The sequence below is a fragment of the Arvicanthis niloticus genome, chromosome 26 (assembly GCF_011762505.2).
Source record: "Arvicanthis niloticus isolate mArvNil1 chromosome 26, mArvNil1.pat.X, whole genome shotgun sequence".
Classification (NCBI taxonomy): Eukaryota; Metazoa; Chordata; class Mammalia; order Rodentia; family Muridae; genus Arvicanthis; species Arvicanthis niloticus.
This window is the reverse complement of record NC_133434.1, coordinates 20,750,674-20,774,545: the sequence shown is the minus strand read 5'-3', so window position 1 is coordinate 20,774,545 and position 23,872 is coordinate 20,750,674. Positions and strand designations below refer to the sequence as shown.

Sequence of the window (23,872 nt, the reverse complement as noted above, 5' to 3'; positions counted from 1 at the left end):
GAATGCTGAGCCAAGAAGTTGAGGGTTTTTTTTTGTTTTGGTTTGGTTTTGTTTTTTTTTTTTAAACACTGGCAACATGATTTCCACTGCCAACACAAGTCTAAAAGATATTATCACTTCTCCTTGTGAGATCCAGTACAAAGAATTTAAGGGGAGGAAATCACTGGCAGCCCTGAGCAGTGAGGGCACTTGGTAGATGCACTGGCCTATAGGGAGAAGGCTGCTATACATTGCTGGGCGACTGTGCTCTCTGAGACAGTGTGGAAGGAATGCATAGACAGTAAATGAGGCAGAGGGCTTTCTGTATCTCTTGGTTTCTGAAAGCATATATGACAGGGTTGATGGTGGAATTGTAGGTGAAGGGCAGGAGGGTGGCATAGGTATAGATGGAGGGGTAGGTGTAAACAGTGATGAAGGAATAGTGGGTGAATGGCATCCAGCAGGCAGCAAAGGTCACCAGGATGAGAGCCAGGGTCCAGACCCTTTTCTGGGCAGTCACGAAGTGCTATGTAGCCAGGAAGTGATGCTGCAGGGTTATCTGATAGGCATGCCTCATTACAGTCTTACAAATCTGGGCTTAGAGATGACACATCATGGCAAACATAAAGAGGAAAAAGAAGGAGAGAATGGCAGCATTGTTCTTGGTGGGAGGTCTGACCACACTGTAGATGGACTTGTCTCTCAGGCAGTTTCAATCCATGACAGACAGCAGCCCCAGGCAGATGGAGGTTCCCCAGAACACTAGCGTGACATAGGTAAAGGTGACAGTATTCTCGGAATCTCTCATCTCCTGTCTTTATTCCTTATCTTTGCCCAGTCCTTATGTGGCAACTAAATCTTTGTGCTGAGAACTTGATCTTAGAGTGTCTTATGCCAATACTCGTCCTTTGCATTTTGTTATAAATACTATGAGACTGAATATCTTCATATGTAATTCGATGTGAATTATCGACACCAAATATGAGTGGCCATGGTTGAAGAATGCAGATGTAACTTTCTGTAGCATGAAGCTTGGCTACTCCACTTTATGCTTCTGGAGGATAGTGCCCCCCCAGCCACCTGCCAAGCAGCTCCCTACACACACACACACACACACACACACACACACACACACTAGCTTATCCTTAACATGCCCTCTACCTCAATGGTTGCCAGTTCTCTCCTTCAGCTCTAAACCTGAACTGTCTCCTACCATATTATGGCAATTCTGTTTTTCTCTCTTGTGTCCTAGCCTAGGCAACCTAGAGGTACCATCTCTCTCTCTCTCTCTCTCTCTCTCTCTCTCTCTCTCTCTCTCTCTCTCTGTTTCTCTTTCCAGCCATTAGCTGTTGGCTTTTTATTGATTGATCAATTGATTGCCACCTTCGTGAAGTGTTTACAGTAACAGAATAAAGAGTCATAAATGAGGTGCCTGTCACATACAGGGATGGAAACATTTGGAAGGAGGGTTAAAGCAAAGCAGGGGATCTGTAGGCCTCAGATGTGGGCTAACAACATTCTCAGCTAATGATTAGTTGGAAACTAGTGCTCTGTCTTCACAAACCAAAGAGTTACACAATGGTCACAAAAATGTGGGATTGGGAAGAAAAAAAAATGTTAATGAGTAGCTATGATGGGTGCTATAGTTGCCTGAAGATAATTTGGGTCTGGCCTCCCACCATCCCCACCTTTCTGCAGTTATTAAAGCTCATTAGTTGATTGGCCTTTGGAAGGTTCAAAGGATGGTATATCTCCCTCTGCATTTTTTACTGACAGTATAGACAATTGAAAATAATCCATGCTTATCTGATAATTGGGTGCTAAGGAAATGGTTCAGTGGATAAAGCACTCACCATGTAAATGTGAGGGCCTGAGTATGATCCCCATAGCCCACTTGAAACCAAACAGACAAAAGCTGGACTTATTTTAGATAGGAAACCATGAGAGGTAGATCCCTGGGGCTCACTTGCCAGCAAGTCCAGCCTTAGGCACTCTCAGGTCAGTGAGGGAACTTGGACCCCAAAATAGCACCTGAGGAATGACACCTGAGCCTGCTGCCCTCTGGCTCATACACACATATGTGCATATATGCCCACATACCCAGGATTTTGCCTGTGTGACCACACATAAATAAATAATTTAATTTAATTTAATTTAATTTAATTTAATTTAAAACAAAAAACTTCCTGCCCCTGGAGACATTGGAGGTGCTGCTGCTGTGTCACCTGTGAGTCAGGAGGTGACAGAGAGGAGAGAGGCTGTGTCTGTCCTCAGTGTTCCAACCTGTGAACACCTGAATGATTAGTAGCCTAACACTCCTTGAAAAAATTGAGCCTGAAATGACCACCAGCCACCCAGGCCAGAACAGGCTCCCAGGGCAAAGACTGCAGGCCCAGGGTGGGAGTGAGTCTGAGACAGAAAACCTCTGCATGGGGCCATCTGAACAGCCAAGCAATGAGAGAGCCTGAGATGACCACCAGTCCAGCCACCAGTCCAGCGCCAAGGGGTTCAGACAGGGAACTAACCTAAAATGACCACCAGTCACTTGAGGGTGGGTAGAGGCATACTCCATGCCTGGTGACCAGTGTCCAGCACCATAGTGTGTGAATGGGGCAGAGCACTGCTGATATGATCCCAGACACTGAAAGACTTCAGCATCATTAAGAGGATTAAGAAGGATGTTTACACAATGAGAGAGGCAGAACTGGAGACTTGAGGGCAGTGAGAAACATCCTGATGTGAGTAGACAGTGATACCACCCAAAACCCTGGTGGGGTTCTGGCCTATGCGCCACCAAGGGCCATGGATTGGCTCTGTAGCAGCAGGGTCTATTACCACCAAAGCACCAGGCTGATGTCCAGCTAGGGCTGAACAGCAGAGCTTGCTCTGGTAGTGTGTGTGTGTGTGTGTGTGTGTGTGTGTGTGTGTGTGTGTGTGTGTGAAGGTCAGGAGGCTGACCACCTCAGATACCTCTCAGGCTTTCAATTGGCTCACCCACCCCAACATCTACTTCATCAATGAACTGCTGGAGTGCACAAAGTGGCTGGTCCTACAAATCCAGGACTACAATATCTGTGTGGCACAGGGCAACACAGTGTATCTTAGAAAAGTCCCAGTGAGGTTCTTGTATTGATAGAGTATCAGAAGCTAGAGGCCTTAACCCAGATCAAGAAGTCATTGCAAGGAACACTTGCAAGCAAAAACATGTAGACAACAGGGTATATTGTGAAATTCTCTTAGAACCAGTAGAAATGCTTTGAAATTAAAAAAAAAATTATCATTTAAGTTCTTCAAAGGCTTTTGGCTATTTGGAAATTATCTTGTCATGCTTTGTTTAACTATATGTTGTTGAGGTATTTGAATACACTTCTATAAGCAACTGCTTTAATACCCTATGTCTCTGTGAATAGCTATGGGTGAGGCTGTGCATCTGAACTTTATATTTCTTGCTCAAGTTTATATGATTCTGTGTAAGCTTAATAAATGATAAGAAACTAGTGAGTTCTATTTTATGAATATGTGAAAGTCTGCATTATACCTGGACTCTCAACCTACAAAATGGCCAGTGATGTTTTCTGGGCATTTCTCCTTTTCCTCATCAATCCTATTCAGAGAGAAAACTGACATTCAGGTTGTCCTCTCTATACCTACTCTCTTTGAGCAAACAATTATGGTATTGTGTACATATAATATAATTTTTACCTTAAAAATAATTTGCTTGCCGGGCAGTGGTGGTGTATGCCTTTAATCCCAGCACTTGGGAGGCAGAGGCAGGCGGATTTCTGAGTTTGAGGCCAGCCTGGTCTACAGAGTGAGTTCCAGAACAGCTAGGACTACACAGAGAAAACCTGTCTCGAAATAACAACAACAAATAGTTTGCTTGACAACAGCACTAAATATGTAAGGTGTCTCAAATGTCCCATCAATCTCTGAGCAGAGGTAACCTAACATGCCCTCACAGGGTGCACTCAAGTAGAACCTTTAAATAGTTAAAAGGTACAGGACACCTAAGGAGGACACCTGCAGTTTTCTTTAAGTGTTTGTGCTTAGGGGCTGGAGAGATGGCTCAGGGGTTTGGAGCAGTGTCTGCTCTTCAAAGGACCCAGGTTAAGTTTCCAGCACCCACATGAATGCTCACAACCTGATGTAATCCATTTCAGGGGGTCCCATGCCCTCTTCTGGCCTCTACAGGAAATGCACACACAAGAAGGACATAGGCACCCAAGCTACCATACACACAGAGGAATTAAAAGAAATAAAATAAATATTGATACTGTCATTTGTTTTTTTGTGAAGTTTTAACTGATGTCTGGGACAAATATGAGTAAAAGCATCATATAGAGAAAGAGGCTGAGCACCATTTGAGATACTAGGACATCACCCACAGGACAGACAGAATCTACCCTAGGAATGGACTCCAGATAGGCCTACCCTAAGAGCTATTCCTGCCATAACTGCTGGGTGCTCAAAACTGGCTGGAGAGTTTTCCTGGCACTAGCTCCTTGACATCTGGCACTTTCTTTCTCAGCATGAGATCAGACTAGATGGAACAGATCTCTTCTCAGTGGTGACAGAAAGACAATCAGACAGACAGAAAGACAGGCAGGCAGGCAGACAGACAGACAGACAGACAGACAGACAGACAGACAGACAAGATAAACAAGATGATGACTCTATGATGTATCCAGAAACTGTTGCTCAAGGACAAGGGAAGACCAATAACGAGGAAATCTTGCTGGGCAAAGTAACCTTTGCCTGCTATTTTCCTTATGTTTCTATAGCTGTGATGAAACACCGACTAACACTAACTTGGGGAGGAAAGGGTTTATTTGACTTCCATTTTTCAAACATGGTTCATCACTGAGGAAAGCCAGGGCAGGAACTCAGTGCAGGAACCTGGAAACAAGAACTGATGCAGAGGCCATGAGTGAGTTCGGCTTCCTTGCTTGCTTTATGTGGCTTCTCAGTGTGATTTCTTATGCATCCCAAAATCACAGACCCAAGGGTGATACCTCCTATAGTGAGCTGGGTCCTTCCATGTCAATCATTAACCAAGAACAAAGCACAGACTTGCCTGAAAGCCACCCCATGGAGATATTTCTTCAGCTGAGCTTTCGTCTTCCCCATGACTATCAAGTCTAACTCCCCAGATGCTGTGTCAACTTGACAAGAAAATAACCAGCATAGCTGTGATTCAGCACTCAGAAGCCAGGGCAGAGAAAACTAAGGATTTGGAGGCAGCAAGTGCTTCATGACTCAAACTGTCTCTAAGTGAATAACAAAACAGAGACAACAGTGCCAGCCCTTTCAAAAACAGCTTAAACCAAAAGAGTATAGAGAAATGATTCTAAGGTATGGTTGCCTGGCAACATGATGAATGTGCTCTAATCTATAGGTGTAATAATTTTGTCCTGTGTAAAGTTTACTTTTGTATTATTTCAAATGCTGGTTTCTCTATCCTACTATCTGAGTTTGATCTGGACGTAGCTCTGTTATGTTTATTCTTAGAAACTCCTGTCTCAAGTTTGTGTAAACATTGCTCCTCATTTATTCTCTGCCTCATCAATAAAAGCCAATGAGCTAATAAAAAGCTTTAGAGAGGATAAGGTGGGACTTCCTATTCCAGGAGGGGTTGGGAAAGAGACAGTATGTGAAGGATTGGAGCCACAAGGAGAGGTCCAGGAAACATCAGAAGAAGAGATTTGGAACAAGAAAGAACCAAAAACTGCAAGTAATGTGGAGGTATTGTCTGGGAGGAATCATGATGAGCTTGAGGACTTAAAATGGAGTAATATTTGCTGAATATTTAGCTCAAGGCTATTTTAATAATCTTAGTTCTCTGTGTGGTTGTTGGGGACTACTAAAGGTAAAGAAATACAGCTTTCAGATTAATTTATTACTGAGATTAATATTAAAAATAAATTATTTTACACTAACCCTGGCTCCTGCTTTTATTCCATTTATGTTGTTAGTTTTGGACAGGGGCATCTTCACTCAAGACTGAGCTGTACAAAGGAAGACTGGGGAAATATAACTGACCTGGAAAAAGTGAAGATACTCCAAAGACACACTACACCCCTCTCCTTGGACACAGGGACACTGATGCAGACACACCAGAAATGATTGGAATCCCTTGGAGAGTTTTCTGCAGGCAAAGGGCCAAGGCTGGTGCTGGGAGGAGGAAAAACTTGGATCTCATAAAAGCTTCACAGAATTCTGGTCACTTGTCAGATCACCTCACAGGAGACACTGGACAGAGACTGTGGTGGCTTAGCCAGACTTGGACTCACTTGAGACTGCTTAGTTTTGTACACTTCTTGTTTTCTATTGCAAAGGAACCATCATGTGAAGACCCTATGTATGGGATGGGGTGACCTTGGATCTGCTCCTCTTCCCCATGAGTCCACTTGGACAGAATCTCCTTTCTCTGCCCTTCCTTCCTTCCTTCCTTCCTTCCTCCCTCCCTCCCTCCCTCCCTCCCTTCCTTCCTTCCTTCCTTCCTTCCTTCCTTTCTCCCTCCCTCCCCCTCTCTTTCTCTCTTTCTTTCTTCCCTCCTTTCTTTTCTCTCTCTCTCTCTCTCTCTCTCTCTCTCTCTCTCTCTCTCTCTCTCTCTTTCTTTCTTTCTTTCTTTTTCCTGATTTGATTTAGTGACATAGTTTCTCTGTTGTATATCCCAACTCTCCTGGAATTGGTTATGTAGATAAGCTTCACTTGAACTCACAGATATCCACCTGCCTCTGCCTCTTGAGTGCAGGCACCACCATATCTAGGCCTTCTGTGGTTTTCACTCTGTCTAACAGGCTTATGGGAAATGAGTGGATACAGTCTAGGTTGTTAAGGCTTCCAGGCACAGGCTCTGACCCTAACCACTGCTGGAGGCTTCCTTGCCTATATGCCCTCAGGTGGATATCAGGGAGACAGGAGCAGAACTTTAAGGAGCTGGGGTGTCAGGAGACAAGCAGGTTAGGGTGGTGGCCTCCTGAGATGGAGAAACCCTAACAGTGTCCCTGGAATGCTCACCTTGGTGAAGAGGAGGACCCAGACAAGATGGAGCTGATGTGTCACTCCCACCCTACTTAAGTGAACATGGTCTGTAGGTAAACACAGCTTGGAAAGAGGCTGTCATTCAGGGCCACCCAGAATACACAGGGCTTGGATGTACTTAAGAACATGGGACAAGTCCCAGCACTCTTAAGTAAAGCTAAAGCTCTCTGAAAATGAGCTTCTGAAGAACTTCTATTAATTACCCTTTACTACCTTCTGGTCCAGAAAAGGAACTGTCATTCTTAGTTTGGCCCATGCTTCTGCAGGAAGTAGTAAGGGGCACCTTTCACTGAGGCAGGGCCCCTAGCTCTGCAGAGAATCATATAACTGGAAAGCTACACAGATTTTATTTACAAAATAAATGTCCTGTGTAGGGCATCTGAGATAGGAATAAAGTCTCTGACCCCAATCCTGTTCTGTTGAGCTAACTGCAGTAGCCTCCCTAACCCCCATCCCTTTTTGAAATGTCACTGAGATGCCAGCACACAGGTCAGGAAGGGCCTCCTTGTGCTTCCATGAAGAATAACCACTCTCTAGTGTGCTCATGATGCAGCATCATATCCTTGGGAAGGGGCTCACAGGCACTCAATCCATTTAGGTCAATTAACTTTTTGTTAAAAATTTATATTCCTCCTCACTTTGCTTCTAGGACAAAATTTGTGCAATTGCTTTGGAACACAATTTAGCAAACCTCACTTAAAAATAAAAAACATATGCTTTCCAAAATATGTCAGGTTCTAACAGTATAAACAGAGTAGACTTGACAAGAGCATTTCTTCTAGAACTTTATACTGCCTATGACCAGGTGGACTGTGCTTCCCTCCCCTTGAGGCTGTTGGGCTTTAGGTACTGCCCTGCTACATCACTGGCTTTTAAAAACAGGCTCTGAGAGACCTTCTGCTGGGTCTCCATCACCCTGCTGTGGGGAAGCCAAAGCACAGATTTCCCAGCTACCAGACAGCTTAGCAGATTTTGGCAGGCCTGGGATAGGAAGACCTTGACCTCAGGCCCTTGAGACCTCATCAGGTGGGGAGCCCACCTGTATCCTGGATATTGTTCCACCAATCCCCAATGAGCTGTCAGGGAAATTGTACAGCTGTAGCCAAAATAAGTGTGGCCATCACCTGAAGTTGCTAATATTTGATGGTTGTGATATAATAATTTAATTAAGGGGACAGAACTTAATGACACTCACTACCAGGTTGTATCTGATAACCCATCTGAAAACTTTCTACTGGGTAGCACTGAACACTAATCATGGTTTCTACAATGAGCTACTCTGATCAGCAATAAACCAAAAACAGTCTTGACAGATGGCTCAGCTATTAAGGGCATTGGATGCTCCTGCAGAGGACCTGGGTTCAATTCCATGCACCCACAAGGTGGCTGGCAACTGTGCAGAACCTGGGTACAGGGATCCCACACACTCTTCTGGCTTTCATAGGCACTGCACAGATGCAGTCATAGAAACACATCCACTCGTACATGTAAAATACTAAGATTTTTTTCAAAGAAACAAAACATTTTTTACTATTTAAAAGTTCATTGTACATGGTAATGTGGAACAGGAGGCTATTGTCATATGAGTACATAGTTGCACTGGGCAGATCTCCTCCCATACATTCTTCTAACCCCATTGAATTCCATTTGTTCCATTTGCCTCCCTAGAGAGTTTCATGCTGTGTATAACAATATGATTTTTTGATATTTCAATAAAATCTAGAAACCATAAACTCCTTTTTCCATTCTTCTTTGTCGTTGTTAAATAAAAGTATTACGTTTTTCATTTTTCCTTCAACAATCTGAAACTGACCTATGAATGCATTTTAAACTACTCATCAAAGAATTAGGATATGGAAACTCCACCAATGTCTTAATGTTAGTGTGTACATTTTCCTCAGAATAGGGAAAGTTGTGAGCAGCATGGGACACCCTGCCAACCAGAACCCAGGCAGCCATAGTGTGGGGAACACAGAATCAGCACACTGTAGCCTGGAAGCCCAAAGGGTAAACAGTAGAATGCATAGAAAAGGAGAGGAGCCTCGCTCACTGCCCTAAGAGAAAGTCTCAATTAAAGATGAATACACACACTTTGCTAAAGTTGGATATCCCAACACTAACCTCAGCCAAATAACCATCCCCTCTGATGGAACTACACTGACATGCTCCTGGCCATTTGTAAATGGATCCTCAGTGTGTCCTTGGGCCTGGACCTGTGGTGTACCTGTCTGTGTGTTTGTGTGGGCATATGCTTTCCTGTGCATGTGTGTGCATGGGCACAAGTGCTTATGTGTGCCTTCACCTCTGGTAACACTGTTATGAGGTTTCCCAGGTATAGGGCATCTGTGATTATACACACATGATGACATACTAAGAAACCCATGCTAGAATGATCTTCATGGGGCAGGTCAGGACAGTGAGAAGACCCTAAGGGGAAATTACTTTTTCTGGAGATGCTTATGGTACAGAAGGGATAGTTTGGAAACTTCTGTCTGCCTAATCAAATCTAAGGGTCTCCCTGAAGCCAGGCTTCCCAGGTCAGTGTAGCAGCATGAGCTCATGGATGCCACTGTGTTCCCTTGTACACATGGAAGACAGGACAGAAATTGGAAGTACTAGTAATCCCTAGAAAATGCCTGAGGAGGGGCTCACACTGGAGGACCTTAGGAAGTGACCCCACTTCCTTAACAATAGTCCAGATGGAACTCAGAATACTGGTTACCATGTAATTAGAGGCCAACTGTAAGTAGCCTTACGTGACTTACTTGTCTGGAGGTGCTTGGGAGAGCAGGATATTCTCTTGTTTCCAGACTTCCAGTGGCTCAGGCCACAAAAAAAGCCAAGAATGTTTGGCTTGGCCACCTTTGAAGATGTTGGATAAGCCCTCTGACCCAATTCTAGCACATTTCCCACGGGAATCCCAAGGGAACATGGGCAGCAGGGAACTTTCTAGTTGTTCCCATGATCCTCTGAGGCCCTGCCTGGGTGTGTGTGTTCCTGTGAGACACTGAGGAATATTCTTTATGCTCAGTCCTCAGTCTATGGTAATGGATTGCTGATGTCTCTCAGAGTTTCCACAAACCTTCCTAAGTCTGCCCTCAGAATAAACTGATGCCATGCTCTCTGCAACAACCCCCCATGTTCAACTACTGCAGCATACAATACATTGAAGAAATGGTCCACTATTTACCAACTGCTATGCAGAACCATGACCACCTCTCCATCGGCCTTTTTCTGACTGTATATCATAGATATGCAACCACCTGGGAGGTGCTGGACCTGATAATGAAAACATGAGTGGCTACATCCAACATAGGTTTAGAAAGGCTCTGCTGTTTTCCAGGACTCTGTACTTTATAGAGCAAGTATGATTGTACCCTGGCAGTGTTGGTTCTGGATCAGAACCTGCAAAGTGGCATGGCCCAATATGGGTTGGGAGGACTCTAGTTTGTGTCTTTCTCTGTCCCCAGGGAGTTTCAAACACTACTCTTTCTTGAGCCTTGGGCAGAGTTCTTTTCCCATTAGTATACAAAATTCTAGTCCCCATATGACTTATATGGGATTAATGGAACCAGACAAGGTTTTCTGGGGGGTTATCCAAGATGTCTGAAACCAATGAAGAGCCCAGTCATGGAACACTTAGGCTTCCACCCATTGTGTGATGATCTCTGAAGACCTGTGAGTTCAGCATGGAAGTCAGAACAGTGCAGAGAGCCCCCAGGATCTGTGCTCACTCTCAGACTCAAGTAGCTTCCTCTAGATCCTCTAGCTTCCTCCAGTAGGTTGGAAAACCAAGGCATTAGTGGTGACACTCTCATGGAATGGCACAGGTATGGATCCTTATGGCCAGACTCAGGGAATGACCAGCTAATAAAGAGGTGAGTGGGCTTCAGGTGAAGAGGGAGATGAGAGCTCATTTGTGCAGTAGAATGGGAGAGGGAAGACAGAGGTAAAAGCCCATCTGTGCAGTGGGATAGAGGGGGGAGAGGGAGGTAAGAGACCATCTTTGCAGTGGGATGGAGAGGGAAGACAGAGGGAAGAACCCATCTGTAGAGTAGGATGGGGGCTAGGGCTGAGGACTAAACAATTGCCAGATGCCCTGCCTTGGAGATTCCCACTAAAGGGATAGTACCTGAGACTTTACCTGCAGGTGGAGAAAAACAGATGTCTCCAATGGGCTCCTTGGTTCTGAGGAGGAGAGACAAGGATAGAAGCTGAAGGATCCTGAGAGAATCCATCCCCACTACAACCCAGCCCAGTTAGCCCTGTCTGTCCTCCAAATGACAGAAAGTGTTCTCCACACATAGCCTCACACTCCTGACCACTTTGCCCATCAGCACACAGACTGGCAACCATTGTCTCATCTGATGGGGCCCAATGCTATGCTGATGATGCAAGACCAGGCTTCTGATTCAACCTCCTCTTCCTGGTAGCACCATATTTAGCTTTCTGTCCCACTGGCTTCAGAAATGACTCCTAGGATTTTTGTGAGTACCCATACATGGCCACTGATGGACTACTTGAGGCTCCATGTACCTTCTGAAGATGTAAACACCAAAGCCAGGGAGCTGCTTTCAGTGCTGGAGGAGCAAGAGACTAAAAAGCTAAAGCTAGAGAAATGTGAGAGGCCTGGGGTCAGCTGCTTGTCAAAGAGAAGTTGGTTTTAGTGATGGGTTCCACCAGGGAATTCTCCAGAGCTTTGGCCTGAAGCCAGGGCTAGACAGCAGTCAGGTAAGATGTCCCACTGTGAGGAGAGGACTGGAGATTCTCTGGCATGAAAAGCCCTGTGTGACCATCAAGGCCATCTTGGGGAAGCTCACCCCATCCTGGAAGCTTCTAGGCTGCCTCTACTAAAAGTCCATCTCCTTCTGCCCTTAGATTGTGCAACAACTCCAGAACCCCCAGTGCAGGAGGCTTCCGGGATGCAAGAGACTCTGGCTCTGAGGCCAGCTTCTGTGCCAGAGCCACAGGGAGACCTGCAACCCCAAGAGGACACTGAGCTCATGGAACTTGCACTGCTAGAACCCTTTGTGCCAGAACTAGACCAGTGCAGCTTCTGGCTGTAGATCAAGTTCTGCCCACATCAGCTGATACAACGTCACCTCTAGTTGAGGCTGCCAAATGCAGCCTATGTGGCTGCTGATGTAGCTGCAGATGTGACTGGAGATGTGGCTAGATATGTGGCTGCAGATGTGGCTGGAGATGTTGCTACAGATGTGGCTGCCAATGTGGGTGCAAATGTGGATGCAGATGTAAATGAAGATGTGGCTGCCAATGTTCTTGCAGCCAGGCAGCTATTTCTATCTGCCATTGTGAGGTTAGGTGCACCAGAGTTTGTTTTCCCTTTGCCTGAGGTTAACATATAGTTAGGAGAATTATCCACTGAGTTCCACCCAGCCATGATTCCCTGCCTAAGCTGTTCTTCTTTCTTTCTTTTTTTAGAGAAAATATCTCCTTTTACTTTGTTGGATTCTTTCTCATTGTTGCTTTTATTGTTAGGTATTCCATTTCTGTTTGGATATTAATTAAAATGAATTGTTTATTAGTATTAAATGATATAGTTCATTTTCCATGTGGTACAATACCTAAGTAAGAATAGCCACCACACACTCATACACACAAAATATAAAATAAGTATTAGAAAAACAAAAAAGATTAAATGCAAAGAGTGAAATCTCTCTCTAGGTGTAGACATGCCCTGTTTATTCATGTAAAGGGTTTGGCCAGTGCAGCAAGTCAGGGATGTAGCTAGGACCTACAGGAATGTGGGTTCACCCTAAGATAATGTACTTTTCTTTTTCAGGAGCCCCTACCTCCCTTCTACCCACACCCACTACAGTCCCCATCAACTGACGATCACCACAACCCACAAGTCAAGCCTCAATGGGGTTCTGAGGAGTCTGTCTGCCTTTTAGAATGCCAACTTTGAAAAGCAGAGTTGTCTGTTTTTCTCTAATCTTATTCATTACGGTGTGCCCAGATTCTTCATGTGTTTTAAACTCTTTGGGCATCCTCCCCTCCCTGCATCCCTAGTCAGCTGGACAAGGACACAGCATCTTGCCAAGCTGTCCTTTTCCTGAACTTCAACCATGAGATGTTCCCCAAACGGCATTTAAAGGATCCAACATGGAGCACAGAGCCCCCTGAATTAGGACAGTCCTTCATTAAGTCATCTGTAATGCCCCCCATCAGTTACAAAAGTGGAACCCAGAAGCTGAGGAACTTGCTGGAGTCCCACATGGATTGCAACACAGGCAGGATTTGAGCACAGCTCTTCTTGCAGGGGAATATTTTTATTCTGTGCTTCTTGGAATCCACCAGCTACCACGGATGGAGCAGGTACCCTCCAGCCTGGAAACATTTAAGTCCAGATGCTCTGATAGGACTTTTTCATATTTGTCCACATTTTATACCTTTACATGACAATATTACCAACACAAGCTCCTACTCCTGATCCACTGTTGAGATGTTGTGGTGTTTGGCTGAATCCCTTTGTGCTCCCAGAGGACCTCTCACCCAAGAGCTATCTCAGATTTTGGATAGAAAACACACACACACACACACACACACACACACACACACACACACACACACACCAGTTAATTTTAAAATGCCTTCCCTAATTCAAAGGCTGGGTATTCCTGAACCTTCCTCTGCTATCCCAGACCCAATGAGAAAGTGGCCAGTGGCCCCTTACCTGAAAACTCACATGGACAATTGTCTTTATCTCCTGCTGCTGCAGAGCCCCATTCTTCATCCAGGTAATTCTCTCTGCATCCTACCAGCTCGACTCTAAGTGTCCCACCCCATGCCCAGACATTGGTCACTGGTTTCTTTAGTGACAGATCAAAAACCAAGGACCTTCAGTGTCTGGACATACAGATTTAAAGCATTAGCACCAATCTCCAACATAGAGACAGAGTCCATCAAAGCAGACCAACTACATCCTGGTGTAGCAGGGCCCCAGACCCTAGTGCAACTGATTCCATGATGACAGTACCATTCAGGCTATAAAACTCAGCATATAGACAGAACCACCTGTGAAAAAACAAAAGCCTAATCCATTGATGTCCAAAGTTCGGAGAAAGTCTGTACTAACCTTGCTTTTTGATTCTATAGTTCTGCTTCTGGTTAACTGTTCTTGTTAACTGAAATATGTCAACACAGTTGTGGGTTTCTAATCTTTAAAGCTCACCTTGAGAAAGGCTTGGGGCTACACTGGGATCTCAAACACACAGTGTAGTCAACAGCCAGGCAATAGAGACTAAAATTTATTGGCTAAAATCTGTATCCAAGCAATCTTCTCTTGTGAACACTGAGGTGCCTAAATAATGTAATGGAGCATAAACATAGTCACTTTCATCAACTGTAGCACTCTGAGACTCCATCTTGTTTCTGAGAATTTACAAGCTTTGTCAGAAATTGGATTTTTTTTTCTCCTGAGACAAGGTCTCATTGTGTAGATCTGACTGGCCTGGGACTTTTTATGTACACCAAGCTGGCCTCAAACTCATAGCAATCCCCTGCCTGTGCCTCCTAAATGCTGGAATTAAAGCCATTCACCACAATGCCCAGATGTTTGTTTGTTTGTTTGTTTGTTTGTTTAATGTCTAGGAGCTATACAATTCTTTATTTTAATTCATAATTTTACCTTCTTACTGGTTTTGTCAGAGTTCTGGCTTTCATGACTTTTTTGATATTTTTCCCATTCTTGGCTAATCCCAGCTTCTTTCTTTGTCTTTACTTTCTGTTCTTCTAAGTGTTCCTCAGACAGATTCTTACTTCCTCAGTTTGGGGCCTTCTTCTTTCCTAAAATAAGCCTTTAATATTTCCTTCCAGTGTGACTTTCTCTGCACCTCAAATTTGATATTAAATTTGACATTAAAATTTTTTTAATTTGATGTGCTATGAGGTTTATGCCTACATGTATGAATAGCACCACATTTGTGCAGTGCCCACAGAGGCCAGAAGAGGGCATCTGATTCTATGGAAACAGAGTTACAGCTGGCTGTAAGCTGCCATGTGGGTGCTGGGAACCAAACATGGGTCTTCTGCAAGAGCAGCAGTGCTTTTGAACAGTCTCTCCAGTTATAGTAATAGTAATAATAATAATAACAATAATAATTCATTAATTTACAACCAATAAACAATTATTAATTGATAATGATCAATATTATTGACTCTTAATTAACTATTGACTAACAAGCATTAGTTAACATTAACAAATAATTATTGATCAACAATTAATAATCATCTATGAAGTGTTAACTAACAATTAATTATTAATTTACACCTGATAATTTATTACTATCAATAATTTTAGATGCTATGAAACAATATCAATTAACAACTAATTAATATAGTTAACTAATTTTATTTATTTTAATTACTTAATTGTCAATTATTAATTAATGTTCAATAATTATTTAAATTATTTCTGAATTTAATGAGGGTATTTTTTTTTCAGTCTCTTTAGGAAATTAACTCTTCACTTCTTAGAAGGTAAGAATGTCCTGATTTTTGTCACTAATTATTCTTTAGTAAGAGAAGCCATCTCTCTGTATGGCTTTCATCCTTGGACATCTTTTGAGACTTTAGCATATGATGAAATGCATCAGCAGGCCTCAGAGTGACCTGTTACCACTATGTCCATTAGGTGCCATTTACAATAATTGCAATAACTTACAATAATTTCTGTGTCTAGTAATTTGAAATATCTATGTGTCATTAATGTCTGAGGGAAAAGGAGGCAGAAGAGTCTCGCAGTGATAGCTAATTTGCCCCCCCCCCTTATTCCACAAATATTTCTTTTTTCTACTATATTCACAGTGGAATATAGTAAAGTTATTTTAGACCAAGCATGAGGCTGCATGGAAAATGAGCCTGCTGTTTTTTTCTCTCAGCCTGCTGACTTGGTGGCGAGATGCTTATGGCATATTCTGGTAACTGCTGCTGGGGCAAAGGGCTCCTCCACCTGAACAAGCTGTAGAGACAACCACAGAGATCATGAGTGAATGGGGTTTAAGAACATTAGGTTACAAAAAATGTCTTGTTACAGTATTGTTCCAGTTTGATTACTTTTTATAATAACAGAGCAAAGAGAGCAATAAATCAAGGATATGTTGGTAACACATTGGTGGGACCATCTGGTAGCTGGGAAGCAGCAAGTATAAGGACAGGGACACTTTGTCATCAGAGTCATAGGTTATTTGATGCCACCCACAGCCATTTGGTTGGTAGACTTCATAGCCTACAGATCCCTGAGAGAACTGAAGGTTCTAGTGTCCCTGTTGTGGAGGTAAGAGAGCAGGCCATGGCAATAGAAGTTCCTGGAAAGAGTCTCAGAAGACAAAGCTTTGTTGGACATCGAATCCCTACACACCGAGAAGTGTGGCTTGAGCCATGGTTTGATCTTTTTATAAGCCCTCTTCCAGCACATCTGGGCCCTGCTTCTACCAAAATCAAATGATGCCCTTAATAACTGTGGGGGTGGTGACCTCACTCCCAGAGCTGTGGGTAGGTATCTGCTTCTGCTTGCTGTGGGCATTAAACCTCATTGGCTCACCCCAGTTCTGAAGAAAAGCGAGAGATACAGCTAACTCCAAAAATACTTATGTATGTCTGCCACATGTGTCCAGGTGCCCAAGGAATCCAGAAGAAGGTTGAAGACAGTTGTGATGCAGTGGGTGCAGGAAACCACACTTGGATCCTCTGGAAGAGAATCAAATGTTCTAAACAGCTGAGCCCTGTATCTCCAGCCAACCACCCCCTCAAATTATTTATTACAAAATAAAATGAAGAGTTTTGCTTAACAACTCCTGGACATTAAAAAAATAAATAAACAAAAGAGTCTGGGTGAGCCTGGTGGTGCATGCCTTTAATCCCAGCACTCTGGAAGCAGAGACAGTGTCAGGCCTAACACAAGGTCTAATCTCCATTCCACCTTCACCCTTCAGTCATGTGAACAGGGCGTGAACAGGCCCTAGAGAGATTTACATACTAATGAGGTACCTGAAGGCCAGAGGTGGAGCCGATTAAACATTTCTTTCCAGCCCCTCCCTCTTCTCCCCTCCCCCTTTTAACTCAGGTCGATCCTGGGTTTTAGGGGGTATGCATCAGATCCATCCACCATCCTTCTGCCATGTGAATAAACTGGTTTTGGAAACCCAAGGACTTCCTCGTGTGTTGGGACCGAGCCTCCATGAGGAACCATGAGGAGCCAGGGAGAGGCTTTTAGTTAATGTGCAGCAGGGCCCAACTTGCAGCTGGAGGAACCCAGAGCATTCCCAGCCCACAACATGGCTGGAGAAACCCTGGGATCCCCAGCCTTATTTTTTCCCTACAGCTGGTGCCCTCAAAAGTCGGGCCTTGGAAGCCATGCAGCCAAAGTAACTGATACCACGGGAAGGTAAGCCTCCCAACTCTTGAAACAAGCAATCTGTTTTTTCCTCCTGTGTTTCAGTCGGAAGCCATAGAGTGGATTTAAGTAAGCCAAAGGAGCTTTTGCTACCTCCTGGCCAGGGCCACTCTCTGGTGTTGGTTCAAGGCTTCCCTGGCCTCTGCTTAAATCCCAACAGCCTGCAATGGGTGTTGGCAAAGACTCTCTATCTAGACTTTCTTTAAAACAAAAAGAAAAGAAAACTGGTAACACAGCAACCAATTAAAAGCCATAAGATGGCTGCCAGTTCTTAAATCTTCAGGAAGGCTTAGTGCTCTGGATCTCTGCAGAATCCCCCCAAAGCCAATAGGCCAAGGGAACATTCCCATTGGACAAAGCATTTCTCCTCTTTCCTATCATGGGAAACTCCACCACGTCACTTAAAAATTCACCCCAGGCCAGGCAAATATATTCCCTACTAAAGACCCATGGAATAAGAATAGGCAAAAAGCAAGCCTCCTTGATTTGGGAGAAAGTTCTTCAGATAGCACCATTTTTTCCCTACAAGACAGGGATCTAGAGTGGGCAGACACCCATGCTATAGGGTACATGTGAAGGTCAGAGAAGAACTTGCAGTAACCAGTTCTCTTCTTTCATCATGTGGGTCCCAGGGATCAAACATAGACTGCATGTCAGATTTGGCAGCAAGTACCCTTACTATCTGAGGCATCTCCCCAGCTGGAGATTTTTTTTTTACTTATTCTCTTTACATACCATTCACTGCCCTGCACTGGTCACCCCCTCCCACAATCCTTTCTCCTTCCCCTTCTGTTCTGAAATGGTGCCCACCCACTCTGGCACTTCAAGTCTCTGAGAGGCTAGGCAGTTTCTCTCACACTGGCACCAGACAAAGCAGCCCAGAGAGGAGACCATATCCCACATACAGGCAACAACTTTTCAGATAGCCCCAGTTTCAGTTGTTTGGGAACAACCTGAAGACTAAACTTCACATCTGCTACATATGTGCAGGGAAGCCTAGGTCCAGACAGTGTATGCTCTGTGATTGGTGGTTCAGACTCTGGGAGCCCCAAGAGTCCAGGTTACCTGATTGAGTTGGTCTTCCTGTGTAACTTCTATCTGCTTAGGGGCTGCAATTCTTCCTGTTATTCTTCCATTAGAGTCCCAAAGTTCCATCCAGTGTTTGTCTCTGACTGTCTACATCTGTGGGAGTCAATTGGTGAGTGGAACCTCTCAGAGAAGAAGCCTGCAAGCATAACAGAGAATCTCAAGTTTGGCCATTATTGGCTGGCCGCTCCCTCAGTCTCTGCTCCATCCCACAATCCCTGCATTTCTTGTCAAAAGAATAAGGTTTTTTTTGGTGGATAGTGGAAATATTCTTAAATTGGGATCAATTTTCAGAGGGTAAAATCAGAATTCCTTTTCTGGAGTACGTGAAAATATTATTCATTTGCTCTTCACCTGTGGCACGTGTCACATAAATCTTTGCACATTTTCAATTCATGTAAATTGATTTCTGGGGCCAGGTATGCTGCTTCATGGTAGAGAGCCTTTCTAGCTTGGCTCAAAATCCTCCTAGTTTAGTTCCCAAGACAGGGAAGAAAAAAGGAAACTAAATCAACTTAAAAGTGATGTATAAAATGGAAGTGTTTGGGCTGGTGAAATGGCTGGTGGGTAGGGAAAGGCATTTCCTGGAAACCTGATGACATGTTATACACAGAGCACAGGGGATGAAAGAAAACAGCAAGCTCCTGACCTTAACCTGTGTGCTGTGATGGGTGTGCATGTATGTATACACACACACACACACACACACACACATAAATGTACTAATACACAATATACTACATATCAAATAATAAATTAAAATAATTACAATTGCTTACATAAAACCATGCTGATCAGGTACTTGTAACAATGTAACAAAAGTGTACACTGTCTTCTTTGGCTTCTTCATTTTTTTATTGTTTTCATTTTGGTTTTTTTTTTTTTTCCAAAGGGTTTCTTTTTGTAGCCCGAGCTGTCCTGGAACTCACTCTATAGACCAGCTGACCTTGAACTCAAAGAGATCTGCCTGTTTCTGCCTCCCAATTACTGGAGTTAAAAGTGTATTCCACCAGAGAGGATTAGCTAGGGGTTAATTGCATAGCTGTACCTGTTAGTAGAAATATGTATAATTAGTATCAAGATGAAGATATAAATTCTTAAATGACACCAATTTACTTTGATTACAAATTTTAAGGTTTTCATTGACATGAGCTTCTTAGTGATATAAGAGTGAGATGAATATTGTTACTCTCATAGGCATTGTACATGTATAACACATTTAGGAATACAAAGCTTAGACCCAGTCCTTTAACTTTTTTAAATTGATTTGAGGTCAGCCTGTGAGTTAAGGGACTATAGCAAATTCATGGCTTGGAGTTTGTTGTTAGGGTGTTTTCAATGTTTTATTTAGAAATAGCTGAGTGGAGTTAACAGACAACAGTTCAAATTACCTTACATGGAGAGTTGGTTTTCAAAACATCAGAAATCCTTAGAATTGACATCACAAACATTTCTGTATTAATGTTCATTTTCATTAGAGACCTGTCTGCCCCAGACAGCTTCCTGTACTGAATTCTAAGAAGAAATTGAGCATCCTTGGAGTTACTCCAGCTGTGGTGAGACAGCCACTAGGCAAGAATTGCCTCTTTCCTTCTACAGACAAATTACTGTCCAGAAAAGGACACACTTGCAGAATAGTCGACTGATTATATCTGCCTAGACAGAGTAATCAGCCCTTAATAATTCTGCAGCACTAAGGTCTGTCAGATGATCCTGGGCCAGAAGGCAGAAGAACAGATGCTCCAACATTTTGTAGTAGAGGGAGTGTCCAGGTGTTCAGAGGTCTCTATAAATTGGCTAAGTTTTAGAAGCTATGCTTTGTGCTTCCCACAATTATAGTTAACTCAGTCATTCTGGATTTCTGATGGGGTTGAAAACTTATAGCTATTTACCTTGAGAGAAAAGATTTGAGTGGATGGTCGGCAGCTGACATTCATCCTAAAGCCAGGTTCAGAACTAAATGCTTTAGTTAGGATAGATGACAGAGGTGCTGGTTAGTCAACAAAAGGATGGACTGGGTATTAGGACTATCTTGTACCTCACTGGTACAAATTGGCATAATTATGCTCTAATTGTATTTTGAGAGAAAAGTTTGATTTTAACAGGAAGGGTGATGTGGAGGAGGAGCTAAGGTGGGAGGAGTACTGAGAGGAAGAAAAGGAGTAAGAAGAGGAGGAGGAGAAGGAGAGGAGAAGCTAGGTGATGAAAGAGAGAAAGAGGGGGGAGACAGGGAGGCAGATGTTCATGTATCTCCACCAGTCAAAGATAGTTGTTATATCTAGGTTTGGTAATGGGTTACACCTCTGATTGAACAATACCAAACTTATAAAGCCTATGATTAACATTTTTTTAAAAAAATGTATAAATGCAAAAAGGAAAAGGGAGCATGGGATAGGGGTTTTCTAAGGAGGGGAGAATGGGGAAAGGGGATGGCATCTGAAGTGTAAATAAAAGATCTAATAAATTTTTTAAAAAATCTAATGTCACTTAAGAGAAAAAAAAAGTGTATTCCACTACCTCCTAGCACTATTCCAAAGTTCAATGATGCTTTCTCTCTGCTGCTGGCTTTTTGCTTTTCCCTTGTTACTGGAGGTTGAACCCAGCATCTTGCACAAAATAGGAAAGTCCTTGTCCCAAATTCTTCCAGCTTTTCCTTAGGGCCTCCTGGTCTGGTGCCACCTTAGCCACAGATCCCAAGATACAAATGGCTCTGGGCTAACAGCACTGCTTCCAATTCTAGGCTTCCACACATCCCTCCTTCCCTGGCCTACAGGCTCCCTGTCATCTGACCCTCAGGAGTCCTTGGACACTACTCTTTCCTGGAATAGGTAGTAAATGAAAAGCTATCTGTGGCACCTGGTGCAGGTGATAAGGGGTTGAGTCCACTTATGAGTCTCCACAAACACATAATGGGTGTGTTTGCAGTAAACATTGCCAGAAGCCTGCTTGAATTTAAAGAGCCACAATGAAGATATTAAAGTTGGAAATAAAGTTGTCTCTGAGGTTGACTGTCAGGGGAGAAGGGACTCTGGAGTCTCCCCAAGGAGCCAGCTTGAGCTCAGTCCAATTCTGCATTTCACATATCTGAATGAGCAGCTCCAGGCACAGCTTACAAACACAAAGATGGTTGCCTGACCTGAAGCACGAACAAGTGGCCCTGGCCCTCAGCCCAGAATTGTCACCAGGAATGTATTCAGAAAAGCTTGTAGCTCATTTTACTTTCTACAAATTAATTCAATTTAAAGGAAGAACAGAAGGGAAAGGCTATTATTTTTAAAGGGCCACTACAGAGTTAAAATTATCATCAAAAGTTACAATTGCTCCAGAGTTTTCTATTGCATTGATTTGACATCTCCATATGTTAAATTTTTCTTAAAACAGACAGACTATCTAACATCAAGCTGGTAGTGATAAGGGAGACCAAAGAGCAGAAATCAGGCTTCCAAAATTAATATTGCTGGGTTTACTGTAAAAATAATCTCTTGGGGATGGAGAGATGGTTCAGATGATAACAACACTGGCTGCTCTTTTCAAGGAAAAGACTGTTCCCAGTACCCACATGGTGGTTCACAGACATCTGTAATTCCAGTTCCAGAGGATATGACACCTCTTTCTGGCCTTTATGGGCATTGCATGCACATGGTAGAGAACTCTAATACAGTTGCCTTGCATAGCACTGAAAGGGAAAAAAAACTTCCAATTCTTATTAGTCATACCCATGTATGAAACCCACACACTTCAATAATAACTGGCCTGGAATAACACATGCATTCGTGGCATAAACATTATAAGAGTGTCCAATCACTTTCTATTTGTATTTAAGTCCTACTCCTCAATATGAAACCCATAACAGTCACCATTATCAGGCCAAGAACTATGGATAGGTAGGTCATAGGTCCCAAGGAAGAACCTATACTATTTTCTTACTAAAGAAACATGGTATTAAATTACCTCCTAATCCCTTATTCTTTGGAAAACTTTTCTCCAGCCCTTTACTCTGAGGTAGTGTCTATCTTTGCTGCTGAAATGTGTTTCTTGAAACCAGCAGAATGATGCATCCTTCTTTCACATCCATTCTCTTACCATATGTCTTTTTATTGAAGAATTGAGTCCATTAATGTTGACAGATACTAATGACCAATGATGGTAAATTTTTGTTATTTTGATATTGGTGGTGTTAATGTGTGTGTGTGTGTGTGTGTGAGAGAGAGAGAGAGAGAGAGAGAGAGAGAGAGAGAGAGAGAGAGAGAGAGCTTATGATGTATAACTATTTATTTTCTGATTTTTCTTGCATGTAATTTACCTCCTTGGGTTGGAATTTTTCTTCTAGTATGACTGGATTTGTGAATAAGCGTTTAAATTTAGCTTTGTCTTGGAATATCTTCTCTTCTCCATCTTTGATGATTGAAAGCTTTACTGGGTATAGTAGTCTAGGTTGGAACCTGTGGGTAAAGGCCCTTTTAGCTTTCAGAGTCTCTATAGAGAAGCTGGATGTAATTTTGATAAGTCTGCCTATATATTACTTGGCCTTTTCCCTTTGCAGCTTTTCATAGTCTTTCTTTGTTCTGGAGATTTAGTATTTTGATTATTACATGCCTGCAGTGTTTTCTTTTCTGGCCAAATCTAATTGATGTTCTTTAAGCTTATTGTATGGTTATAGGAATTTCTTTCTTTAAGTTGGGGAGATTTTGTTCTATAATTTTTTGAAAATATTTTCTGGGCCTTGGTACTGGAACTCTTCACCTCGTTCTATGCTTATTATTCTTAAGTTAGGTCTTCTCATGGTATCATAGATTTCCTGTATTTTTTGTGTCAGAAATTTTTTAGATTTACCAGTTTCTTTGACTGATGTCTCAATTTTTTCAATTGCATCTTCAATGCCTGACATTCTCTCTTCTATGTCTTGTATTTTATGTCTGTTGGTGATGCTTGTATCTGTTGTTCCTTATTTCTTCCCTAGACATTTTTTGATTTTTCTTTTTTTTTCTGTTTTTTTTTCTTTCTTTTTTTTCATTTATTAGATCTTTCATTTACACTTCAGATGCCATCCCCTTTCCCCATTCCCCCCTCTTAGAAAACCCCTATCCCATGCCCCCTTTTCCTTTTTACATTTATACATTTTTTAAAAAAATGTTAATCATAGGCTTTATAAGTTTGGTATTGTTCAATCAGAGGTGTAATCCACTACCCAACCTAGATATATCAACTATCTTTGACTGGTGGAGATACATGAACATCTGCCTCCCTGTCTCCCCGCTCTTTCTCTCTTTCATCACCTAGCTTCTCCTCTCCTTCTCCTCCTCCTCTTCTTACTCCTTTTCTTCCTCTCAGTACTCCTCCCACCTT

General features: G+C 42.9%; 1 non-coding gene and 2 pseudogenes across 1 annotated transcript; 2 read left to right on the top strand and 1 right to left on the bottom strand.

Moving 5' to 3' along the window:
- Positions 1 to 223: 223 nt before the first annotated feature.
- On the bottom strand, positions 224 to 3,409 carry LOC143438746 (G-protein coupled receptor 12-like; annotated as a pseudogene).
- LOC143439497 (small nucleolar RNA SNORA17) lies at positions 2,165 to 2,296 on the top strand. The gene has a single exon (XR_013107718.1). It is a non-coding gene; the product is annotated as a small nucleolar RNA SNORA17 (small nucleolar RNA).
- Positions 3,410 to 9,953: 6,544 nt separating the features above from the next.
- Positions 9,954 to 12,389, top strand: LOC143438745 (uncharacterized; annotated as a pseudogene).
- Positions 12,390 to 23,872: the final 11,483 nt, after the last annotated feature.